The sequence below is a fragment of the Panicum hallii genome, chromosome 7 (assembly GCF_002211085.1).
Source record: "Panicum hallii strain FIL2 chromosome 7, PHallii_v3.1, whole genome shotgun sequence".
Taxonomy (NCBI): Eukaryota; Viridiplantae; Streptophyta; class Magnoliopsida; order Poales; family Poaceae; genus Panicum; species Panicum hallii.
In genome coordinates this window covers 11,952,495-11,963,971 of record NC_038048.1, presented here as the reverse complement: position 1 = coordinate 11,963,971, position 11,477 = coordinate 11,952,495, and the positions used below count along the sequence as shown (strand labels likewise).

At 44.0% G+C, this 11,477-nt stretch overlaps 1 pseudogene; it reads left to right on the top strand.

The window, feature by feature from the left end:
• The first annotated feature begins 7,331 nt into the window (after nt 1-7,331).
• Nucleotides 7,332-10,528, top strand: LOC112900487 (annotated as a pseudogene).
• Nucleotides 10,529-11,477: the final 949 nt, after the last annotated feature.

Sequence of the window (11,477 nt, the reverse complement as noted above, 5' to 3'; positions counted from 1 at the left end):
TCATATATGACCCCTGGATAGGACAAGAATCAAGTCCTAATCGGGTACCACAGTTGTTACTAATGAAACTATGTGTTGCTCCTGAATCAAATAACGTAACAACTGGTTGATGGTGAATAGAAAATGTACCCGACATGACGGGAGCTCCATCTGGAAGTTCTGCCAGAGTGGTGAAATTAATTCGTCCTTGCCGGACTTGCATTACCGGCTTCTTGCCCTTGTTCGGGTTTCCTTGGGTAGAGCTTTGCCCTGGATTAGGCTTCTTGGGCCACGGACAATCTCGGATAAAATGATCCGCACTCCCGCAATTGAAACAGCGATAATTGCTGCCTCTCTGTGGCACTTGTTGAATATTTGGCCGTTGGCCAGATTGTTGTGCTTGTTGCGGGGGTACGGGAGGTCTGTACCTTCCTTGCTATTGAGGCGGCCTGAAAACCAATCTACCCGTTGGGGCATTGCGCTGTGGTGCTTTGGGCGGCGTATTGGGAATAACCCGATACCTCGGTGGTTGAGCACTCGAGGGTCCAGTAGGAGTCTTCCGCTTTTTCTCGGCATAATGTGCCACGATGCAATCTTCTTGAGTTAAGGCCATGTTAACCAACTCACTGAAAGTATTAGCCCTCACAAGATTCAGGCGTTCCTTGAGTTTGGTGTTAAGGCCCCGACGGAAACGATCTTGTTTCTTAGCATCGTTATCCGCATGATACCCCGCATATTGGCACAGATGATTGAAATTCTGTGCGTACTGCAAAACTGTACTGGTGCCTTGAGTAAGAGCCAGGAATTCATTAAGCTTTCGCTCCAGTAATCCGGCTGGAATATAATGGGCTCTGAAGGTTGTCCAAAAGTCATCCCAAGTAATAACATGCCCTGCAGGTTGCATGGCATAGAAATTGTCCCACCAGATCCGAGCAGCACCACGGAGTTGTTGGGCAGCAAAGGAAGCTTTGCTAGAGTCCGCACACGGTATTGTCAGTAAAGCGAACTTCGATTCGATTCGGCATCCAAAGGTTCTTCGGCCTTACTGAAAAAGGGCGGCTGGGTACTGAGGAAATCTTGGTAACTAGCCACAGGAGGATTGCGATCATCACGGCCTCCTCGGAATTGTTGATGCTGCTGGTTCTGCTGTGCTTGAACCAGCAAGTTAAGCAACTCCGTTTGCCGAGCCATAACTTCGGCAAGGTTGGGAGGAGGTGGTGGCGGTTGTTGAGAACCGCTGGCCTGATCAGCCCGGAAACCTTCCGGGGTTCCGCGTGTGGCTCCAACCATCTGAAACAAAGGAGATGTCCATCATTAACCATATAGCCTTACTCCCAATTTCAGAGGATGTATGACTTAAATAAACAATGCTCATACTCCATTTGACCATCTCATTCCAAAATCATAAGGATAATGAACAGGATGATAAAACAGGAAACTTATATTACAACACGGGTTCTGATTGTTTTCCGCATCACACCTCCGAAAGATCCTTACGCAGGCCATCTATGTTACAACAAATGGCACGAGGTCTAGCTAAGCTACTAATTACTTAAGTTATTACATTCCCTTGGATTACATCTCGAAAGTCAACGATTTAAAAATCGTCGAAGTTGCCTACAGAAGACTGACTGCCCGAGGGAGAGTGATAAGGACTGAGAACTGGATCCCTGTGCTCAGAGTCAAGCTCTGAGACACCCTCGATCTCTTCTGGATCTTCTTCTTCTTCTTCAGGTACTATGGGTATAGCGGGAAGTATCGGTTGCTGCTGCAATTCCTCAATGTGAGCCTGGGCATCATCCGCTTCAAGTATCAGATCATGAATTTGCTCCTGTAGAAACTCAATAACAGCGTCGCGCTGAGTGATAATATGATCTCTCTCATTGATCTGATCTTCTCGATGAAGGATTGTCTCATCCCTTGCGGCGATGATTTCATCCTTTTGAGTCACCAAGGCTTGTAATTCCTCTATTTGGGTTACTTGATGGTCAGCATTCCGATAGTGGCTTTGAGCCACTCCAGTTAACTGACTCACACCATGATGCAGTAGCATCTGGTAATGATGTTGCACATCCATAAACCTGGTAATGATACGAACGGTTTCTTTAGCCAGATCTCCTAGCATATGACCAAGATGGTCTGTCCGAAAATCCCATTCCAAGTTACCAGCGTCTATTGTAGGAAATAACCCAATAGGATATGCGGCAACTTCCATTGGATGCTGATTACAGAAAAGTTTGATGGCTTCTAAGGTAGCAGTTTCAAAGGTATCAACCAGACGATATCCAACCACTTCCACTTCTATGGGATGCCATGAGGAGCGGAAAGGGTGTTGAGGAATTATCATCTTAACCCTGCAGCGAGGAACTCCTTCTTCATGATATTCTACCCCATCATACAGAGGAGGCTCTGTATAATGAAACAGACTCAAGGATTCCCACAAGAGACGAGGAAACCCTTCCCAGTGCAGAGCATTAGTGTGAAAGTGCCCCTCCTGATCCCAAAAGGCATTAGCAGGAGCAGCCATCTGCGACAACATTGCAAATGGTAAGATATTTTTACCCTGTTGAGAATTTACAAGTTAAAATGGATTAAGATAGCTGATTCTGATAACAGCAAAGGCTGGAAATCAGATGGATACCTAAGATACCCAACTAAAGATTCCTACTTACCCAAACTAAGAAAAACCAACATGTACCTATTTTCAGATAACAAATAAGTATGCATTGATTTTATTGATTAGTGTATTATGCATGCACGCACTAATCGACCTCTCAACCAAAATTAACTGCCAAGTAATCTTGGTCTTACGTGGTTAGTTACGGTGGCACAATATGAATACGTCTCTCACTATTAACTAGTCGATAAACCCTATCCGTCCTAGTTTCGGAATCGTGGTTAGTGTACCTGCAGAAAACCATAATGCATATATATATCCAATGAACCTTTCATGCCAGCATGTCATGAAAGCGTCCCCATTCATTACTGCTCACTATAGAAACAGCATCTGTACAATTACTGCCATACAGACAACGTTAACATACGTCATTTGAATAACGTATTCACGGGGGTACCACAAAATGCGGGGGTATGAACAGCGATCGCCATACCCTGCGCCGAACCATGTACTCCCAATGTAGTCAATCGAAATTGGTACATTGGCAGCATCTCAAGTAGGCCACTGCTTGAGAAACAGCGTTCGGTTCGCATCACCGACAGGAAGGCTAAGCTCCCTCAGTTGGCTGAGGATCCTTACCTTCTTACCTCACGATCGAAGATGTCGTTACAGAAAGTAAAGTTGAATTGTGCATGAAATTAAGTTTCAACAGAAAAAATAATGCTAGAAGTTAGAGTTATTTATATATATACAGCCACCTCTAATTCCCTTAATAACATTACCCTAGAGCTTACGTACTATACATAATCCTTAACGAACCAACATAGTTCGCAAATACTTGATTAATCAATTTTTATACTAAAAATTACTTTTTAAGGCTAATTATATCTCCAGGGTACACTTGTTAGCTCTGATACCAGCTGTGGTAGAACCAACCTGAATTACACCGGCTCAAGTACGCGAGTCCTCACCGGAGGGCTACCTCGTACTTCAAACGGTATAATACTATTGGTCTGTCGGGTAACGTCCCGATAAACCACCGAACGCAGGATCCAACAAGGTACCTCACATGAAGGTGAGTCCAGAGATATAATGCCAATATATTTTACACCACAGGCAGTTGTATTACAAAAATATACAAAGTATCATTAGCTCCCACTGAGGAGAGATTATTACAAAACAGGTTTAAGTTTTCAATCAAAGCAGCGGAGTTTGAAAAGTGTAGACATTGTACACGTCGTTATTACAGATATTATGCTGGCCCTGGCATAATATCACTCGGCGGAATCTGTGTTGGCCGGGGACGGATCCCATTCCACGGACCAACCATCAGGCAAGGGGTAGGGCCACGGTGTAATGAACGCTGGCTCATCAGGAGGATTACCTGAAGTAGATCAATAAAAGCAAGGCTGAGTATACTAATACTCAGCAAGACTTACCCGCTCATGGTATACTTAGCCATGTAACTAGACTTATGCAGGCTTTTCGGGTTTTGGGTAAGGTTTTCAGCTGAAAAGCAACAAAGAGTAGATCCTTAGTTTCAACTTTTAACTTTCAGGTTCTAGTTGATTAACCAGTCTAGGTGAGCACCTATAATTACTCAAATCATGGTAGAATCTCTAATCAAACATCAGTTTCATAATCACAAAGTTGCTCTTGTTACTCTATGTGATAAAGGGGGTAAGCAGTCTCATTCATCGTGAGAGGCGGACGATTCTGAATCGAGATTCAACCCTTGCAAGGTAAACCTAACTCACACGCTTGGAACACCACAGGGTCATTCCGAAGCAACCGTTTACCTTTCATTCCGACTCGTGGATCAGATCCACCACAAGCGACTGCAGGTCATACGCACTCCCAAAGTGCAGGACGTACGTCTGTAGCGCGACTACAAAACCCGTACTCCTGGTTGCCCAGCAACACGTATGCCTACATGTCGAATTAAGTAACCAAAAGAAGCAAATACATGTGGTGGGGGGTATGTCCACTCCTCGGGCCGATTGGTTACTAGGCTTACCGCTTACCATATTTCACGGCATGTGGCTAGTACTTTCAAACGCTTAACCACCGCTACCACACACTGCGACCTTATCAAATTCCACAACACAGACGGGGTATCATTACAACCATGATACCTCACAAACTCCCGTCCGGCATCCTTATAGTGGTAAAAGGAATGTAAACATTACAATTCCTAAGTCGCGCGAGTGATAGGAAATCACTCGACTTCTACCGGTCCTATAAGCAGAGCAACTATTCGAACTCAAGTGCTAGTGTTCAATACATAGGTTCCTGGAATTATGCAACTAAAGTTTCCAAACAACTCCTAAAAACTTAATGCATACAGATATATATAAATAATATAGGTTGCAGTGTAATAAAGTAGGGGTTATGTCCGGGGCTTGCCTTCGCTGGTGGGGTTGGGGTTAGTCAAATTAATATCTTCCGAACCGGGGTTTGGGGCTTTAGAGAATTCCGCGACGAGACTTCCAGGGTCTTCAGAACAAACTCCTTCTGGTTCCGGAATCAGCTGATAATCCCCATCAGCGAGAGTGGTCGAGTCTATATGAGATGCAAAGTTACAAGTTATGAAATGCATATACTTTTATGTTATTTCACAATAAAATTGCAATCCAAACAAAAGAACATTACATTACGACAATAATCTAACTACCCTGCACTGGGCAGTCATTTATCGAGTATTAACTAAACTAACTAGTCTCGTTAGGCAACGGGGTGGGTTACCCTAAACATCCGATTAACTATAATAGGTAGCATATCAGATTACTATAAGCAACACTAAATACACTTAACAAACTCTATATATTTTATTAGCTAAACATTGTAATTAATCTTAGGTTATTACTTAATTATGGTTAACTTGGATTAATTAACCAAATCTTAAATTATGAAAAATAATTAATACTTAATAGCTTTGACGAGCTATTAAGCTATTAAGCAGGGCGGCGCTGGGCGAGACGCAGGTGCGCAGGGGGCTATGGTTGCAGGGCGGAGGAGGCATAATGCAGCAGTGCAAGGGGCGACGGTGGCGCTCTGATGGTGGCGCATGAGCTCAGGCAGCAGGGGTAGTGCTGGGCGAGATGCAGGCTGTGCAGGGGGAGGGAGTACGAGCAGGAGGAGATGCGGGCCTAGGGTTGCGTGCAGGATTTATAGGGGCATGGAGGCCTAGGGTTTGGCAAGCTGGGATGAGGCAGCGCATCGGGCTGGGACTCATCCTTGAGTCCAGATTACCCATGGGAGAAACGAGATTGGGCTGACCAGCGGATCCCACAAGTTAGCGAGCAAAGAGAGGAAGGAAGAGGTAAAGGAAGGAGGAAACGAGAATGGCCGAGCGAGTTCGGTTATGGGCCGAAACAAGTTCGGATGAGGGCCGACCATGAAAACGGGTTGATAGTGCTGGGTGAACATGAACGGGTTATTCGAGAGCGCGAAAAAGAGAAGGGAGAGATCAGGTCGAGTCGTTGGTAGTTACGACAGCGGAGCGCCATCGAAAAAGAACGCTGAAATCGAGCTACAGTTCCGTTTCGAGCAAGGTTTGATCGGAAATCCGTTTCGAGCAAGGTTTGATCGGGAAGAAAGGTTAGAGGATGGGTACCACGATGGGGCATCTTAGGGAGTCAGAGAGGACAGAGTTAAAAGGATGGACAACAAGGAAATGGCTCGATCCGACTACGAGATAAAGAAAGAAAGAAAGAAAGAAAGAAAGAAAGAAAGGACAAACGGAAAGGTTTCTAGATAACTCCAACTTGGCAAGTAAGATGATCGACGGTGAGTGGCGGTCAAGTAGCTTTGACGAGCTATTAAGCTTCCGAAAGGAAAGGCAAAAGATGAAAATATGGGTGTTCGCTTTGGTACCTCAAGGAGAAGCTTTTGATTTACCTTTTTATCGTCAAAACGCGACAGATGATGAGATTACGGCGGTGGCTGAGCTCAACAGCACGGTTCTATAGTCTTAGGGCAAATTGGACCAAAAATAAATTAAATCCAGCTTGAGATGAAAATAAAAAGAATTCATTTTCCAGAACATATTTCCAAGCTTAAAATTAATCTAGAAAAGTCCAGATAAATCTTTTAAACCACGAAAAATATATCCAGAAGAATCCCAAAAATTCTGAGGAAAACTCTGGAGATAATTTGGGATACGAGGAATCCAAATAAAATATTTAGGACTCATGAAAAAGATTTTAGAGCCTTCCAAAAAAAATATGGACCTAGTTCTAGGATAAATGAGAATAATTGTCAGAAAAATTTTGGAAAAATTCTCGAAAAACTCTATTAATAGATGAACATATTCTAAAAGATACTTACATCCTAAAATTAAATATTTTAAGGTGTGATAACCCAGAAACTAGGAATGGATTTAACCCAATTTACTTGGTCTGCAAACCAAACTCATGCTTGGGTTCATAACAGCTGCTTCGTGTTACACACTGCAAAGATCGAGAACCCCTGCGCAGGCCTGTTTTCCCATTCCCTAGTCAAAGATGGGCCGCATGGGCTGCAGGCCTGCTAGTCTACTATTTTTTTAGGGCCTGCTAGTCTACTACAAGTCTACCATCTTAGCGCGGATGTCCCGTGTGCCCACGTGGTCCTCGCACATACCTTCGCGCCATCTACACCCGTTCCCGCAAGTCTTGGCGCCATATCCGGCCCGGTAACCTGCCGTATATACATCTCGGTATCTACTCCGTTTCACCTCAGTTAATACCCCTCCTCCACCCAAATCCTCCCACCTCGCCGCCGCACTCGTCCACTCCCCGACATGGATGCGGACGCCGCCACGCCATCCAAGAAGCTCAAGACGTCGGCGACTTCCAGCGGTACGCCCCAGAAGCTGAGGATGGCTGGCCCTGTGGCCGACGAGGTCCTGACGCCAGAGAAGCCCACGCAGAGGGTTACGGGGCGGCGGCCGAGCAGATATGGACGCCGGAGAAGCCGGAGGAGAGGCCGAGGGCACGCGCCCGCAGCGTGGCGTTCTCCGTCAAGGAGGTCAGCCGGACGGCGCTGGGGCTGCGGCGGCCGGAGATGGGAGCGACGGCGGCGGACGAGCTCGAGTCCGTCGTGCGGGAGCTCGGTGTTGGCGCCGGGGCCTGCCGGAGCCCCGTCAAACAAAAGGCCGATCTCAAGCTGCCGGAAAGGTAAAGATCTGCAATTCTGATGTAATTTCAGATCCAGTTTTCAACTTTCATCAACCCCCAAATCGAAACTTGTTTGGTAATATGAGACGGCCTTTATAAGAACCGCACGTACGTTTCTTTCCTGCAGCGGTGTTGATTTCTGTGCCCCAAATTAGTTTTTTCTTTTTCGTTTTGCAAACAGGATACTTGTAGGATAGCTTTAGAAAGCCTACCGAAATTTTGCCTGTGGTGATACTAATTTCTGTTGTTATTTGCTTCCTGCTGTGATCAGTTTTGAGATGCTTTGTGAGTTCTATTTATTCGTCTGGATAATATTTTTCCTTGTTCACTAATAAATCGATTAATTAAACTCATGTTTCTATAATCAATTCGATCCCCCGGGCCTATTCGAGAATGCCTACGAAAAGGTTGTTTGGATTTACGAAAAGGTTGTTTGAATTTACGAAAAGTTTGCTTTGATTTATGAAAAGTTTGTTTGGATTTACGAAAGGGTTGCTTAAATTTATGAAAAGGTTGTTTAGATATATACATGATTTATTCCTTATTTAAAAATTTGAAAAAAAAAATGGATTTCTTTATTTTATGAATTTTGCCTGGACAGCTCCACTAGGCTTCTCCGTATGAAGGGATCCAAGGCGACTTTCGCCAACATCTGTGCTAGCATCCAGCATTTGTCTGAAAGGTAAAAATCTCGTTTCACCAATAGTCATTGAAATACTGCTGCATTGGATTGAGACAATTCAGTATCTTATTTTCGTATGCTGTCTGCAGGAGGTTTACCTACAGCCATCTCGCGCAGCTCAAATAATAAAAAGGCAATTGTCATCAATAAGATCCTTTTGCGTGATGACACATGTTGTATCAAGCCAGATCTTCAGGTGCACCTCGTCGCTGGTGCTGTTCAGAGCATCAAGAAGCAAAAGGGGGAAACTGCATACTCAGCATTGAGAAGGATCTTCAGGCAGAGGCTAGTGGATTTCCTCAGGGACCATCCTGAGGAATGGAAATCTTGTATATCTCACACTTGATTACTGCTTCTCAGAAGTACAAGTTTATTTTTCAAATCGAAATAGACTAGCAGCTTTATGTATTGTGTTAAATTGCACCTGAAATGATGATACTAATCAAGTAATCATATAGAGTACTTAATACTCGGATGAAGGCTAGAATCATGGTTCCTCTGTTACTAATTTCAGGGAGATGACATTCCAGAGCATGAATTACCACATCCATTTAACCAAACAAGATCGAGCATGCTCCAGGCTGCCCAAGAATTGTTTCTGAACCGACAACCCCAATGGAGTCTTCTGATGTCAATAGCAGAAATAGCTGCATTTTGGTTCTATGATGTCACACATGTCACAGTCATTCAAGAGAAGGTTTTCACAAAGATCTCCAATCAGTTCGGCAACAGCTAGCGCAACCAGCCCACTGGCGAATGTTCTTTTACCATTGAGCAGGAATTCCTTCTTCAGCAGTAATGTTTCTGGTTCTAAAGAAGCTCGGCCAGAGGAGGATGGCAAGGTTGTTGTATCCATGTCTGGAGTTTCAGAGGGCACCCCTGCTAAATATGCCTCTACACCAGTGAGGTTAATGGTGACCACACCAGACCTTAAGACACCAAAGAGACCAATCTCCGCTGCAGGTTATGGCACACCACCTCTGAAAATGGCAAAGAGATCAGCTCGTGCTAAGTTGTTTGCCACTCCAACAAAGGTTGCAAGTAGTATGGACGGAGAGAACCAAAATGCAGCTATTTCTGCTGTTGACAGTGATGATTAATTACTCAGTTTTCTTCCACACTCCCTCCTTCAGTCGGTAAGTCCTTGCCAATGATGGCATCATTTAGCTCAGTGGACAGTTTGCTCAATTGCGAACAAAGAATGATAGTTGTTCTTTCAGGTAAAGCAGAAGGAACAGAGGGCTATGGAGGAGAAGGAAACGGGTTTTGCTGATCAGGTTAAAAGGCAGAAGTTGATTTCTTCCCTGCCAAGTATCTTTGATGTTATATTTCTTATCTACCAGTCAAGACAGCGGTATGTAATGACAAAGCAGGAGCTGCTTCATAAGATAATTTCAAGCAGTACAAAGACTGTTGATAGAAGTATGTGTGAACATACAATCTCTATCCTTGTTGCTTAACTGGTGTCTGCAATGTGGATTGTGACATTGAATGGTTACATCTGTAGGTGAAGTTGAGGAGCAGCTGACACTATTGAAAGAACTTGTTCCAGAGTGGATCTCTGAGAAGACTGCACGGAGTGGAGATGTTCTATGCTGGTAACCACTCATCTTTTTTTTTCACAACTGTGATACGCATGTTTGATATTTCAGTGCTCGTAGTATGCATTTTCCCTTAAATCTGCAATATCATATACTATAATACTTCTATCATTCTTGGCTAATCATAATTCCCTGCATTGCCGATTTTCAGCGTTGATGCAACTTTGAGCCAAGCGGATATTCGACAAAGACTGTATGCTGCTGAGTACGAAGTGATAGTGGAATAGACCGCACACATAATAGATTGATTATCAAGGGATAATACAGGTTACATATATAGGCCTATAACCAAAGATTATTAGGCAGGTGTGATCCGCACGGGCAGGAGTCCCAGGCGTGCACGAGCACAAGCCTGGCATGCCGCACAGGAAATAGACTAGGATTCTAACACGAAGGATAAACTAAATGCCACAATCACCTTGTTTGGGAGCATGTACAAATGTAAACAGCGCAAATCAGAGAATTGAATCAGCCATGTGTTGCCTGAGAATCTGAGATTTGGTGCATGTGCCTTTGGTGTCTGTTGTGTTCTGATGGATAGTTACTCCTAGTCCCTAGATACATTGACTACATGAATGTTTGATGAGATTTTGTTCCATATGAGCTATATATATTGATACGTATCACGTGTGCTCAAGCAAGAAAGAAAAAGGACGCTAGCTAGCTTTGGTTGCATGGATTTCATATGTACATGCATGCAGGCTAGTACGTGCTACCTCTAAGCAGGAAGAGAAAAAAAGTAAAGAGAAGAGAAGGAGATGAAGCTAGCAAGCTCGTGTGCTTGGTGACAGGCTTAGCAAGCTGTGCATGCACATTTCACCTGAACTGGCTACGTGTACGCATTCAAAATCTCTATGGTACACTACCGGAGACGGCACCTTTGCCAGTGCAAATATTTTCACCGAGAGCATTTCGTCGGGCACTCGGTGAATAAGACCTTTGCCGAATGCCGCACTTGGCAAAAAGAAACACTCGGCGAACAATAGTTTTGCCGAGTGTCAAGCGCTCGGCAAATAATAACACTCGGCAAAATCTGTTTTGCCTAGTGCTCTACACTCGGCAAAGACAGACACTCGGCAAAGCTCCGTCAGCTGCGAACGACAGCAAACGGCCGTTAGCTTTGCCGAGTGTCGGTATCGCGGACACTCGGCAAATATGTGATTTGCCGAGCGCTTTTTCTGGACACTCGGCAAAATATATTTTTTTTCTTTTTCCACCCAAATTTTTTCTGTTGTGATTCTAGATTACCTTGAACTACATATGCAAGTTTGGCACATTGCTCGAATTGTTTGCTATATTTAGTCAATTTATTTCATTTGATTGAATTTTTTAGAATAATTAAAATTTGAATTGCAAGTCATTCAAAGAGCGGAAAAAAATGAATCAAAAAATAATATTCATATTATTGAGCCTTCTTCGACACCTTATCCATGAACAGA